Consider the following 15,182-nt stretch of genomic DNA (forward strand, 5'->3'; position numbering starts at 1 on the left):
TAATCCTTTTATCTGATTATCCACATTTCCCCCATCCAAAGCAGCTGGTCTCAGTGACTGGAAGACTTGGGTGTTGCAATACGGCTGTCTGAAAAGGAGAAACTTGCATTCTGGAGAATTTTGTTGATTGCTGTTATGAATGACTCAACCAACACAGTGAGATAGACACATACACACACACACACACACACACACACAGAGAGAGAGAGAGAGAGAGAGAGAGAGAGAGAGAGAGAGAGATTTGCTTGGATTATCAACGATCTTGCCTATATCAATACCAAGAAGCAAACTGTAGCCTTGAAATCAATCCCCACAATCTCTGTGATGACCCATGAATCCCAGGCTCCAACAAATGCAAACCATGTTATCTTCCTTAAATATTGACTGAGACTGTAATAATCTCTGGAAAATAAGCACATTCTAAAAATAGGTGATTGCTAATTTAACAACACTACTTGGTGCATAGGAGCCAGAGAAAAGGCTGCTTTTGAGAACCGGGAAGCACATTTAATGATAAAAAGGTGATTTCTGTGGCTGAAGATAGCTAGTCATTGGAGCTAAATAAACCCAAGATTATATGGACTCATTATCTAGTTAAATGCAATCAAGTAGGAACAGACAGTTATCTGCATCAACTCTCCTTTCAGTCCTATGAGATCCTGTTGCAAGTGAGACCATCTTGGCTGTGAGTCCTGCAAGACCTGCTCCCTGGCTTGCTAAGCCTTTTTTTCAACCTGGTGGGGAAGAGCAGGACCCTCACTGACTGCAGCTGCAAAAGCTGAGGCTGCAGAACAGATTCTTCGGCTGTGGTATTGTTTGGGGTTTTTTGTTGCTGTTGCTGATACTAGTTTTCTTATACCTTCCTTTTTAGATCTGTTTATGATTTATGTGGAAATTGTTCAGATATGGTTGTGTACTTGTTGATGGTTGTCGAACCGTAAATAAATGGTTTATGACTACTTTTGTTAAGTTTGTAATTATATAAACTCTTTTGTGGTGTAAGGCGCCTTGAGCATGGTTTTAACTATGGAAAGACGGCATACAAGTCAAATGACAATGCTGATGATGAAAAAAAAAAACAACCACAGGGAAGGCAAAATGAGGGGAACTCTGGAGGGAGAGGAGTTTATGGGAGGAAAATAAATTCTATGCATATGCACACGCAAACTCTATCCATTTCCAATAGTACTTTGATATTTCCATGCTACTAGGCTTCAACAAACATGATACTGTATTTACACGAATCTAATGCACCATTGAATCTAATGCACACTTCAATTTTCAAAACCTTGAAACTAAAAAAAGTATTTGCTAGTGAATGTAAATGCGCCATCAAATACAATGTGAACCCTACTTTTTGTAACATAATTTGGCCAAAAATGGTACACATTACATTTGAGTAAATATGGTAGGTTCTGGGATCCCTTTCTGGAAATGTGAACATGTACTAGCTGCTTATTGTATCAAGTCTTGTACATGTCTGCCCAGGACTTGATAAACATCCTTCTGATTCTGTGCTCACACATACAAATGCAAAACTGCTCAAGTTGACCCATGTCTGATCATTCATTTTATAGCAGGTTACAGACTGGCATTCTTCCATAATAGCTCTCTGTTGCCCTCTGCCGTCCAGCAACACCATTGGCACCTGGGTGAGAAAATAAGGAAATGACTGTCCATTCTCCGTCTTCCTCCCCTCTTGCTGTGTTTACTATCTAGCCTCAATTCTAGACAACTCGAAAGCTTGCACAATGTGATATTTTGATTGGCCTAGTAAAAGTATTGCCCTACAAAGGATTTTGGAAGTTTCCAATGGGTCAAACCAACTACGTACTTTATCTTGTTGTGTGAACTCTGAAAGAGTAGCACTGCTGAGTTGGCTTTCCAGAGTCACTTTTCCATGGGAGGTGCAACATTTCTGTGCAACTTTCCAAGGAACAAGATGCTAGTAGTGAGCAGGGGCGGGGCAGGCGGAATGGGTGGAGCAACACATGTAATTATTTCTGTACAGTGTGCTGGTTGCTATGCACACCCCTACCCACCAGCCAGCAAAGGAAAATGGCAGGTGAAAACACTCAAGGAGGATGCAAAGCAGGGCTGGTGAGGGCAAGACCTATGGAGAGGGGGTGTGGTTAGAGAGAATCGCAGTGACTGGAGAGAGTAGCTTAGAAGGCTGCATCTGGCTCCAAGTCTTCCGAGCAAAGAAACAAGAAGGCATGCTGCCCTTCATCCCATTCGTAATGTGTGGCACAAACATTCTGCACGTGCAGAGGGCTGGATCATGTGATCTTTTACTTTTGAGGGGATAGGATTGCATGATTCGGCCTTCAAGCATGCAGGTATCAGGCTAGTGTACCTGTGTGACATTGGAAAACCTAATGGGAGCTGGAGGTCCAGTTCCCCCCCAACCCCGTGTTAGGAACACCTTTCATGGAAGATGAACTATGTCCCAGGTAAGCATCCTAGCCGGCCCAAAACAAAACATCATCTGGACAGAGAGTGTGTTAGGTGCAAATATAGGACACGTTCAAATCATTTACCAGAACATCAAACCCTTCTGACAGCCAGGTACAGTTTGCGGTGGGGGGAGTTCTTATAATATTTATTTTGACTGAGAAATGATGCCTGGTTTGCTTGCTTGTGGATTCCTATTTAGCATTCCACTGTCTGTTGCATAGGGACTATGTGAGCAAAACAGTTAATCAGGGATGGCAAACTGGTGTGTTGCTGCTCTCAACACCATACCCTCCAGCATTTCTCTGATGACAATTAAGGATGTCCTATTTAATAATAATAATAATAATAATAATAATAATAATAATAATAATAATACCCCACCCATCTGACTGAGTTGCCCCACTCTGGGCAGCTTCCAGCATATGTAAAAACATTAAACTTTTTTTTTTTACAAAAAAACCCTTCCCTATACAGGGCTGCCTTCAGATGTCTTCTAAAGGTTGTATAATTACTTAGCTCCTTGGCTTGAGGGTCACATAACTTCATATCCTCCAACATTTCTCCATTGAAATAGGGATGTCCTAAGGAAAACTGGGACATACAAGGATCAAATCACAAACTGGGATAGCTTCTGTAAATCTGGGACTGTCCCTGGAAAATAGGGATAACTTGGAGGCTTTGCAACACTCATCAGCTTCAGCCCAAGTATAGTCAGTGGTCAGGGAATGATGGGAGTTGTAGTCCAACAACATCTGGGCAGCCACGTTTCCCACCCCCACTATATATGAAGAAATTATATGGATTGGCATATTTGGTATTAGGCTCTAAGGCTATCAGGTGATTCCTGAAGAAAGAATTTTTTTTCTTTATTTTACTGACGTGCCTTAGGAACGTGAAATTTGAAAAAACACTGGTTTAAATGTCCAGATAGCATCCATATTGCTCACTGGATTGTACTACTTGGCTTGAAGCGTTCTGTCAAATACATGTCAAAGGCTAATTGGGTTGTGAGCCTTTCTTCCACAGTGGCCTACATCAAAGCTATGCCCCGGATCTGGCAACTGTAGATTGAACAGATATAAATAATGTAAAGGTCTATCGATCTGGGAGCCTGCAAAGTTGCTTCCAAATGCATCTCTATGGGAACCAACTTGGTCTACATTTTCTTCATTCCGCACCCCGTGTGATACTGACCCACCTTTGTACAAGTGCAGCAGTAATAAGAAAAGAAAATCACCAGCTGAAATCAACACAATGACTTCCTATGGTGTTAAGACAAAAGCAATTACTTAATGGTTATTTTGATTGATCATTGAATGGCCACAGTGCCGGCCCTGCCAGGAGGCACATTGAGCATCATGCCTCAGGCAGCAAATTGGGAGGGGTGACAGAAGTATGTACACTGCCACTTGCTATTTAAAGCACATGACTTCCTCTAAAGAATCACCAGAACTGTAGCTCCCCCCTCACAGAGCTACAATTCTCATTACCTTTAACAAACTACAGTTCCCAGGATTCCTTAGGGGGTGTCATGGTCTCTGTATGTTGGATGTGCTTTAAGTATATGGTGTGGATCTGCCCTATGTGGTAAGAGGAAAAGCTCACCAGAGACAAGAAACAAAGAAAGATGGCAAACAAAAAACGTAGGACTCCAGCACATGTCAGCATCTATGAACAAGTGCACAAATTGCAGCTTTGCTTCTAGTCAACAAGCATTGATTAAGCACTGCTCAGACTTTCAGAAGCTTGGGCCCACGGGAGTATCTTTGTATTGGGCAGCTCAAGGCTTTTGCAGCTGCATACAAATAATCTCTGGATGCATCTGATGTCTGTAGGATGTCATTCTTGCTACTGCTGCTGCTTTCCCCCTCCATTCCTAACATAAGTCAGCCCTGCCATTCTTCTCCTCCACTTTGAAGATGCATAAATCACACTGATATAATTACCGTATTGCATCTAAGCCTCTTCTACCTGCAATAGCCACTTTTTCACTTATTAGAAGTCACAGTGTTTTATTGAGCTCCCTACTATCTGGCCAGTCTCTTGTGTGTTATGCTGATCAGAGCCACATATTTTACTGCTTAGGCAGCATCTGTCCTGTCATCTGCCTCATTGAGATTTTGAAATTAAAAACAACAAGAAGTCACAGTTCTGCCTCAGTGCAGTCAGATATAATGCTAATGTCACAGAAGCCAAGAAACCTGTGGGGTAGTTTATTGAGATAACCATTCAACTTCCACCCTATTTACTTAGCCAAGCTGACAACAACTTCCTTTCCATTGTTTTCATGGGCCAGATAGTTGTAAATGGGATGTAAATTATCTCCACTGAGACTGGATTCAACCACATCTTATGTTACATTGATTAGTTTGTGTAATGCATATGAAGTGAGGCGCATGACCCCCTTCTCACATGAACCCAGGAACATGGAAGTCGCTTCCATGTGATGCAAAGCAGCCTTATGCTGCTGGATTGATTGTGTGTGTGTGTGTGTGTGTGTGTGTGTACATGTATGTGAATAGAGCAAATGACGTAAGCAGGACGGAGCCAGGGTTTGTGAGTCTTTTCCACCCAGTCGGAGTCCTTTCATTCAATGGGGTGTCAGTTGGGTGGGAACGACTTGCACAAGCCACGTGGCTGTTTCATTCACACACACACACACACACACACACACACACACACGTCTCGCCAGTGGAAGACCTCATTAAAAGGAAGTGACTCCCACACATAGGCACATAATATTAAACATGATGCAGAAAAAGAGAGAGAGATGTGGTTTCCCCTCCTCTCTCATAACACAAGAGTGATCCAAGGAAATGGAATGTTGGAAGATTCAGGACAAGCAAAAGAAAATGTTTCTTCACACCGTACACCACTTGCATGGCTTTAAAAGGTGGTTAGATAAAATTTGTGGCAGAGAAAGCTATCAGTGGCTACTAGCCACAATGTGTCTATGTAAAGGGTAAAGGTAAAAGACCCCTGGATGGTTAAGTTCAGTAAAGGCGACTATGGGGTTGCTGCGCTCATCTCTCTTTCAGGCTGAGGGAGCCGGCGTTTGTCCGCAGACAGCTTTCCGGGTCATGCAGCCAGCACGACTAAACTGCTTCTGGCACAATGGGACACAATGACAGAAACCAGAGCGCACAGAAATGCTGTTTACCTTCCCACTGCAGTGGTGCCTATTTATCTAATTGCGCTGGCATGCTTTTGAACTGCTATGTTGACAGGAGCTGGGACAGAGCAACAGGAGCTCTCCCCATTGCAGGGATTCGAACCACTAACCTTGATCAGCAAGCCCATGAGGCTCAGTGGTTTAGACCACAGTGCCACCCACGTCCCATGTGTTTATGTACCAGTTGTTGGGAATCGCAAGCGGGGAGGGTGCTGTTGCACTCATGCCCTGCTTGTGGGCTTCTCATAGGTATTGGTATTGCTACTGTGAGAAGAGGATGCTGAAAGAAAAGGTCATTCTCCAGCAGAGAGAGAGAAGGGGTGTGTGCCCTAATTCATATGACTTTCTCCATGCGGTCAGATGTTGACCAAATGGAAGTTTACGCTAACTGGTCTCAAAATACTCAGATTTAGCGCAGATGCTCAGAGTCACCACATGGCTGAAAGATTCACAAAACGTACCCTTATTGTTTAAGGCACCATTCCACTCTGTGGCTCATGCTGTGTAATGCTTCTCTCCTTCTTTTCTTCTGGGCTGAAAGGGATGACACGTTGTTCCTTGACGTGTTTCTAAAAGTAATTTAATCAAATGCTTCCTGCTTTAATTTTACACTGTTAAAAAATCCCCAAGGCCATTTATAATACACATTCAAATGATAAAACAACCTAAAACAAATACCACCCTCCAAAAAAAGATAAAAGAGCAGTAGAAGTATATAAACCAGCAGAACTGCATGTAAAATTCTTAGGAGCACAAAATTTCAAAGAGAGAGGGAGATGAAAGTAGTAATAATAACTTTTTAAAAATAGCATTCCCCTCCCCCCAAATCTCCCAATGTTCATGTGGGCAGACTGAGAAGCAGATTTGGGTGACAGCCAGTTGCTAGGGTGCCCTCTGCATGGGCTTTAGAAAGATGGCCGCTCCTGACCAATCCCCCATCCTGCTTTCTGACGTGCTTGACACTCATTGGGCACCACAGCTGCCACTCGGGTAGGTCACTGAGCTTTCCTCCATTCTTTCCAGTCTATCAGCGGTTGGTTTAGAGGACACTTGCCTTGTACTGGATGCTGGCAACCCACACTATGTCACTGCTTCTAAGTGTCACACAGTTTAAAGGTTGCACCCAGTTTTACTGGTAATGAGAAACACATCATGATTGATTCCCTACCTCTGGAAAATAGGAATTAGGTAGTTTTCATATTAGCAAAGTTGGAGGTCATCTTTAGGTGGTAGATAGATTTAAAAAATGTCTACCCAGACATGCAATTTTATTATGTATATTTGCTTTCAAAACTGTGTTGTTGTTTTTTTAAAAAAAAGTCTGTTGATTTTATCAGTATTTTCTTATGATTAGTTAATATTTTATTAAACTTACATTGGGGTTTTTTGTTTTTTTGTTTGTTAAAAAAGAAACCTAACTAACATATAAATTTCATTAAATATAAATGCAATAGAAGCCAGATTGGGTAGCTTTATGTTGCTGCTGTCCCCACACTCTCTATAGTGATTAAAAAGTAGACCCCACAGCCTAAATGGCACACATGTCTGATTTGGCTCTTAGGAAGCCTTGCAACAAATATATAAAACAATCCTGTATTGTTAATCCCATAAAACAAATCATCTTTGCAAGATAGTGTCATATGAGTCTAGCTGAGATTTTGGTATTTTGCAGTTCATACCTACTTCATTAAATTACATTAACTCTCAAAAAGCACCTCCTCTGTTTTAAACCACATGGATGTAAAATCATTTTGCAGGAGATCTATGGCAAATTGCTAACTTTTTTTTTTTTTGCAGAAGTAGATGCTTCTATTAAGCCTGTGCATCGTAAATTAATGGCATTGCATCAAATACCCCATCTCATTGTAAACAGAAAGGGATAGCTACCAACCACCTGTTACCCCATCTGTGGACCTTTAGAGTTTTGCCAGGCAACAGTGAATTAAACAAACACCATCAGAATAAGTGTCCAATGAGGCTTGCACAGCTGTGGTTATATATTAAAGATATTTATCAGATACACAGGGGCATATATGCATCTTTCCTCTTCAGAGCACTTCACAATCGAACAGTTTGGACAATGCACAAAGGTGCCTTTTGTTAATGGATGCAATGAGTTATAAAACCCCAAACAATTCAGGGAGCGACTATAAATGTCAAAGCCTACTAAAAGTAGAATTACAGAATATTTGAGAACTCTTGTTTAAAGCAATTAGCTGTGGCACCCTTGTATTTGACAGAAATACCACCGTATTTGTATCATTGTGATATTCCTTAGTAGGTTCAAAAATCCTAAGAATTCTTTCAACATGGCATGTGGTACTTAGGTTTCCTGTTGTATGCTGGCTGGTTAACTTAAGGGGGGGACCCCCTAAAACAAAACCGTATGCTCAGTGGCCAAGTGAGGGACAGAAAGGGAGGGAGGAAAATAGGGGTGGGGAAGAGAAAGGCAATGGAATGGGGAATCTTTGAAAAGGGCTTGGTTGGAATCTGGAACAAGAGCTCTCCATGGCGCAACGTTTTGTTGCAAGTTCCCTTACTTAGTACTGTATCTGTTTCTTAGTAGGACAAGTCACAGCCCATTGCAGACATTATTTAACTTCCGGCTGTATTCTTCAACCTTGGTTCCCCAATGTGGGTGGATTACAATTCCCATAATCCACACCAGTTTAGCCAAGGATGATGGGAGTTGTAGTCTACCCACATCTGGAGACTCAAGGATGAAGAACATGGGTTTTTGGGGTGTCTGTGTGCTGCTTTTACACAGTGAGCTGTGCCCCAAAATTCTTACAAAAAAACCACCTATCTTATCAATATACAAACCAGCAGGGGTGTCATTGTTGAACCCAGTTTACAAAAGGTACCAGAATGTTCAAACAGGCCAAAGTCCACCCATTCAGTGTTGCAAATAAATAATTTAGATCTAACATGTAAGCACAGACCGAAAGGAAAGTTAACAAACAAGCAATACATAAATACAACTCAAAGGGGTTGGGACCTTCTCTCTAGCTCTGGGCTTCCTACAAGGGGTTAACGATGAGTTCTGCTATCTGCCATGCCCGGATACTTTAAAGACATTTGCAAAGACCCCAGCGCAGTTTCCCCTTCTGCATCCTTTCAGAGCAGAGAAACAAGAATTTCAAAATGAAGATGAAGAGGTGATCGATTAATACCTGGCCCCGGACGGGCCACGTCTGCGGAGGACCCCTGCAGGAGGAATTCGGACCGTCTCTCTGGCTGCTTGCAAATGCCAGCGAGAGGAGCCACGGGGATTTTAAATGTCAGTCTCGGCAGTCCCTTACTTGGCAGCGGAGAGGAAGGGGAGGTGGAGAGAGAGGCAAGCCTCTGTAACCTTGGCAACGCAGAGAGTGGAAGCAACAATCCCCACCCTGCTTAGGATGCTGGAGAGGAATTTGTTTTCCGCTTTGAGAAAAGCCAGCCGCGAATTAGGTGGCTGCAGCTGAGGGCTGGCCTTGCTGCTGGATCGAGCGCCTTTGCCTTTCCCTTCCTGAATGGGAGGGCCTCCGTTTCTCCAAGTGAGCTCCTCCGATGACGTGCCTGGAGTCGGCTGCTAGCTGCAGTGTCACTGCAATGGCTGAGGGGCGGCTGTTGGATGCTCGCAGTGAGCTCATTTTTCCCAGGAGGAAGGCGAGCATCCAGAGCATCGCCCGGCAACTGCAACCTGCTGGTGAAACCCCTCTCTAGCTCTTTGCCTCAGTTAGGCTGGCCTGAGTCTCCACTTTCAGGGTGTGTACCTGGTGAGCAGCTTTTTTAAAAAACAAAACCTGTATGGTCGATTCCACCCCTCCTCCTCCTCCTCTTCCCTTCCACCCTCCCTTGCTTTCACCCCCTCCCCCCAAAAAATAATAATGCTGGACTAGACTTGACGAATCATGCTTGCATCACATCTGGTCCTAAGCCGTTTGGAGAACAGCATATATAACCTGCAGGGAGAGAACGGACTTTTGGATTGCTTGATTTTTGCAGTTAGAAAATGCTAAACCTCTTGCAAAATGCAAGGTGAATGGCAACCCCTCCCACTCCCCTCCCCGCGCAAAAAACCCCCCCATGCTGCTTTAAACCTTCCTGCTAGGAACAACCTACAGGTTTTAGGCTGAAGTGCACTGCAATACACGGAATGGTGCTTCCTTCAGGTAAAGCAGACCAGCAATGTGCCCATCATGATGGAACTTGCCTGTAAGGTCAGTCTCTCTGCATATTTTTGCCTCTTTCTGCACCCGAGTGGTATCGGTGTCTTTGCACACACAGTTATATAACTGTCTGCTTGTGCATTCTGGAATTAATCCATTGCCAGGTTCTCGGGTGTTTTTTTGCATGCTAAGCTATGCCATGATTTGTGTGATGTATCAGATGGCTGTAGCCTGGGTAATAAATATAGGTTGGTGGTGTTAATTTCTTTTATGAGGGAAAAATATTTTTAATGGAAAAGAAAAGGCCTTGCCAGATCCACGGCGTTATATTCTATTGCATAATGTAGGGAGCTGCACCCATTTTGATTTGGTTACTTCAGATACAAATTCTGAGTAGAGCTGTTAGTTACAAGGTCCCACTTGCACTTTCACATATTGAGTATCAGCATTATTATTTGGGGGGGGGCTGAGGTGAGGAGAGAGAGTCTAGCAAATTGCACTGAGCTCCTGTGTGCTGTGGACACCTCTTTAATTCTCTTCTATAACAATAGAGCCCTCTGGGGTTTAATCTGCAGTTAAAAGGGAATTTCCCATTTTATCACCCCTGTTTCCCTTGTCGATGATAAATGTCAGTTTGGCCCATTAAGTGGCTGGACCTTCCAGTTCATAAAAGCTCATGAGCTGCAGTCAGCATACAACAATGCAGGTGGAGTTTGGAGTACAAAGATAGCAGGTGCAAATTTTTTTTCTTCTTTTTTTGGATTGTTACTTTCCCCCCTCTGAGCAATCCTGGTAAGGTGGGACTTGGTACAATGGAATTCACCTCCATCAATGGTTCCCTTGGGAGAATTGAACAGTTTCTTTCTGCCTTCCATTCTGATTTGCTGCTGTTGGCCTTTACCTTCCTGAAGTACTGTGTTGTCAGCAATGTCATCCTTTGCTTTAAATATAGGTTTGTAGGGAGTTCTCTCTGTGTATGTGAAGGACCGGGGTGGAGGGAGGCAAGGTTTGGAAGAGGGAGCTGTCGCTTCAAAGTTTAGTTTCCACTACTTATATGAAATGAACTGTCAGGCATCTCATAAGAAACCAAGGACAACACATATGACAGTAGGAACTGCTCAAGACAAAATGTTAGAAGAGCACTTGAGAAACAGAGCCGCTGCAATGTTTAGGGCTGCAATCTGATAATTGCCTACCTGGGACAAAGCCCCACTGAAGTCCATGGGACTTACTTCCAAGTAAACATGGATAGGTTAAAACTTCCCTCATCTCCACAAGAATATTGACCCAGAAGTACAGATGCAAATGGCAAGTGAATAACATTTTAGATGATTTTCTTGGTGGCCTCAATCTGCCAGACGAATTGAAGAAAGCTTTCACTGTGGATTGCTGTATGAAGATAATAATTTTTAATAACAACCTAGGCTTGCATTTTTTTCAAGCATTTTATCCCTTCTGTGTATCTAATCACCGGTATACATTTCAGCATTTTATTTCAGTAGATTAACTATACTGTATAAGCAACCTCAGGAATATTTGCTACCATCCAAGGGAATTCTCAAGCTCTGTCTTGTTGGGTATACTAATACATACTATTTCATTTCAGCATTGGGTGGGGGGCAAATAGATGAGTCTCCAGAATGATCTTTAGATGACACCTGAAAAGACTCAACAGTCTTTTAGCAGTAACAGCATTAATTGAGCCCAGCAAACTTCCCATGGGTTCTTAAACCACCCATATTCTAAAAACAGATTGAATTTTATATTGTGGGGTGGAGCCCACCAACTTTTTAATAGCTGATTAGCTTGGTATTTATAATCCACAAGGGTTGTTTTCTCTTGCAAGAAACCTTGTAACATATATGGTCCATTACAATAGGATATGTAGATTGGTGAGTGATTAACTGTTGCAGCTTAGATTGTGTGTTAACATAAAAGGTACTGGAGCATATTCCAAAAGGAACTGAAGCACAAGACAGACTCCCATTGATTATATAAAATAGCACCATTTACTGAGTCTCTGTTGTCCAGTACCCCAGATTACCCAAATGAACAGTGTGTGCATATCTCAAAGAGGACAACCCTCCCATTTATTTGAATTTCTAAATATCCAAAATAATTTTCTTTTCTTTTCAACTTTCTGAGTTGGTCAACACTCATTAAAAACTCACCAGCACATTAGACATTCTTTGCAAAAAAAAAATCAAAAGTAAATCACCAATTCTGCCATTCACACAAAAACCATTGCCAAAAGTTCAGATTCTGCATTTGCATCTATAGCTGAGACTTAGGTTATCCATATATCTTATGTCTACATATGTATAAGATATATACTTAAGATTAGATAAGTAGATAAATAGGTATCGCTGCGGTGGGAAGGTAAACGGCATTTCTGTGCACTCTGGCTTCTGTCACAGTGTTCTGTTGCATCAGAAGTGGTTTAGTCATGCTAGCCACATGACCCAGAAAGCTGTCTGTGGACAAACGCTGGCTCCCTTGGCCTGAAGCAAGATGAGCACCGCACCCCATAATCACCTCTGACTGGACTTAATCATGCATGGGCCCTTTACTTTTTTTTAACATCTACTTCCTTGAGGCTCCTTCTGATATTGCTGACAAAATACACATATTTTGTCAATGTTCATCTTTAAATTGTGAGAAATGACATTTTAAGAAGCTTTGTATACTGATCAGACTTTATGTGACTCATCCCATTGTGTATTTCTGTGTAAATTCCACTCGATGTTCCATATACCTCTTTTGTCTCCTTTGCTTCCTTTTAAATTTCACTAGGACTTGTTTAAGTTGTATTCAATTTTTTTTCCCCAGGAAGAGCTAAATGAATGGTTCCAAATGAAATTTAAGTATCCTATGCATATTTACTAGGGAATAAGCTCCATTGAACTCAGTAGGATTTATGTTTGAGTAAATATGCTTAAGGGACGCGGGTGGCGCTGTGGGTAAAACCTCAGCACCTAGGACTTGCCGATCGCATGGTCGGCAGTTCGAATCCCCACGGCGGGGTGTGCTCCCATTGTTCGGTCCCAGCGCCTGCCAACCTAGCAGTTCGAAAGCACCTCCGGGTGCAAGTAGATAAATAGGGACCGTTTACCAGCAGGAAGGTAAACGGCGTTCCGTGTGCTGCGCTGGCTCGCCAGATGCAGCTTGTCACGCTGGCCACGTGACCCGAAAGTGTCTGCGGACAGCGCTGGTTCCTGGCCTATAGAGTGAGATGAGCGCACAACCCTAGAGTCTGGCAAGACTCTAGGATCAGGCTATTACAGTGAAATTCTTTAGTATTTACTCAGGCCTAAACCACACTGAGTTAAGCTCAGTGGGGCTTACTTCCCAAGTAAGTGTGCATATGATTACAGTAGAGCTGCCATACATCTGGAATTTCCCAGACATAGCTAGGCTTCGTCTGTCAAAAATGGCATCCTTGTGGAATTTTCAGGAAATGGCTATAATGTCTGGGGAAACCTAGCGTATGCCAGCCCATATCACAAGTGTTGTTTTTTGGGGTGATTTCCCTTTTTTAAAAAGTTTAAAACTTCAATTTTCATGTCCAGATTTTCACTTTTTGAAATATGACAACCCTAAATTACAGAATTAGGTGTGTGTGTGTTTTCTTGCTGTAATGATATGATGTGTGGATGAGGCCATACATGCCTTCTTCCTCCCAACTAAGCCTACTTTGGCCAATAACACAGCCAGCTCAAAAAAGCAGGGAACTGTGCTGTCAGCATATCAGCTGAGATGGACAGAAGTGCTCCGGCTAATACTTAGCCATAGCTCAGAGGCAGATTACCTGTTTTGCATAGGAAAGCTCCTAGGTTCCATCACTGGCCTCTTCATGTAGGGCTGGGGATGACCCCTGTCTAAAAACTTGGGAAGCTATTGCAAGCCCTGTGGACAATACTGAAGTAGATGGACCAGTGTTCTGACTGAAGGAGCTCAATGGTCTGACGTTGTATAAAGCAGCTTCCTAGGTTCCCCGGTGCTTAGCCCATTCTGTTGCAGCACAGGTCTGCTTGATCCAGGCTGAGTTGTGTTGATGAGCTGGCTGGTGTACTTGGAAGTCAGACCAATAGATCCAAAAGGAATTATTTCCAATTAGTGGGTTTGGCATTTGGTTAGGTACTAAATCTGAGAGCGAGCAAATAACGACTACGATCTTTGGTGCAGATAGGAAAGCTTAAGATACTAGACTTAATGGGCTTCCAGGCATACCTTCTTTAGATGGGAAGAGCTGTAGCTCAGTGGCAGAGCAATTTGCATGGTATGCAGAAGGTCCCAGGCTCAATCCCTAGGTCTTGTCTGAAACCCTGGAGAGCTATTGCCAGCCAGTATAGACAATACTGAACTATATGGACCAGTGGTATGATTCAATATAAGACAGATTTCCATGTTCCTATGTGATGTGGAATAGTTTACTTACTTAAAAAATATGCTAAGCCAGATCTGTTGCATTTAGGGACCTTTTGCTGATTCTGCCCTGCATCTTCTGCTCCAAGGTCCTACTCTGATGACACCACTGACTAGTGCTGTTGCAGCTGAGCTAAACTGGAACTATTTGTGCATGGAGCCTGCCCATTCTCCCCAAGAGAAATGTGTTTTTCCTCCTCCCTTATTTTCATTTCAGATAGGGCCTGCAGAGCTTTGTTCAGGCTACAGTGGCTTCCAAGGACAACAAATGCCATCAGAGCAAAGTGGTTCATATGTCTGGGCCATTACGGCAGTCCTCTTCTGTGTAACGCTGCTACAAAAATAAAAGATCAATATTAAGAGGCTAAATATGGTTATATGCAGAACCCAATATAATTTGGCTCTTGTAAAACCAGACAGTTTACTACTCTGTTCATTTATTTATTTTTATCACTTATAAAATAGCCTCAACCTTTTCTTTTAAAAAATGAACTCATTAAATAAGCAATTCACTAGCCTACAACTTTTATTAATATGCAAAGTATGTCATGCTTTTTCATTAGCACAGAACTTTATGAGACGCTGAGAGCACATTAAAAGAATCTTATTTCTTGTTTTATTACGATTATCTAGGGTTTATTGAACTTGTAGTTGTAGAGAGTTATAGCCAACAGTGGTGTGCAGCATCACTTTGAAGAACATTTATTTCCCAATATGCATAGGATTGCGTTGCTAGTTGTACATACATCCTATTGAAATTAATGGCCACGTATGTCATAGAAATTTGTCCCATTGACAATGGCCAATTAACTTCACCCAACCCATGGTCCACACACGTCCTTTCAGAAGTTGGTTGAAATGGGCAGCACTGAGGTCACAACTGTAGCCTGCTGAAAGTAAGGAAGAGGCAGATCACATTGCCACATTCAAAACTTCCTCAGCACCATTCTGTTTAGCTCTGGGTAAAAGCAACAGCA

General features: G+C 42.6%; 1 protein-coding gene across 18 annotated transcripts in view; it reads left to right on the forward strand.

Moving 5' to 3' along the window:
• The first annotated feature begins 8,752 nt into the window (after positions 1–8,752).
• The window catches only part of JAKMIP3 (Janus kinase and microtubule interacting protein 3), a 108,740-nt gene continuing 102,310 nt past the window's right edge, over positions 8,753–15,182 (forward strand). For all 18 annotated transcript variants that reach the window (XM_083616881.1, XM_083616867.1, XM_083616884.1 and 15 more), the window contains exon 1: positions 8,753–9,831. The gene's annotated coding sequence lies outside the window, so the exon portion shown is untranslated. The remainder of the gene's footprint in view (positions 9,832–15,182) is intronic.

The sequence above is a fragment of the Podarcis filfolensis genome (genome assembly GCF_964270895.1).
Source record: "Podarcis filfolensis genome assembly, chromosome: 5".
Classification (NCBI taxonomy): domain Eukaryota; kingdom Metazoa; phylum Chordata; class Lepidosauria; order Squamata; family Lacertidae; genus Podarcis; species Podarcis filfolensis.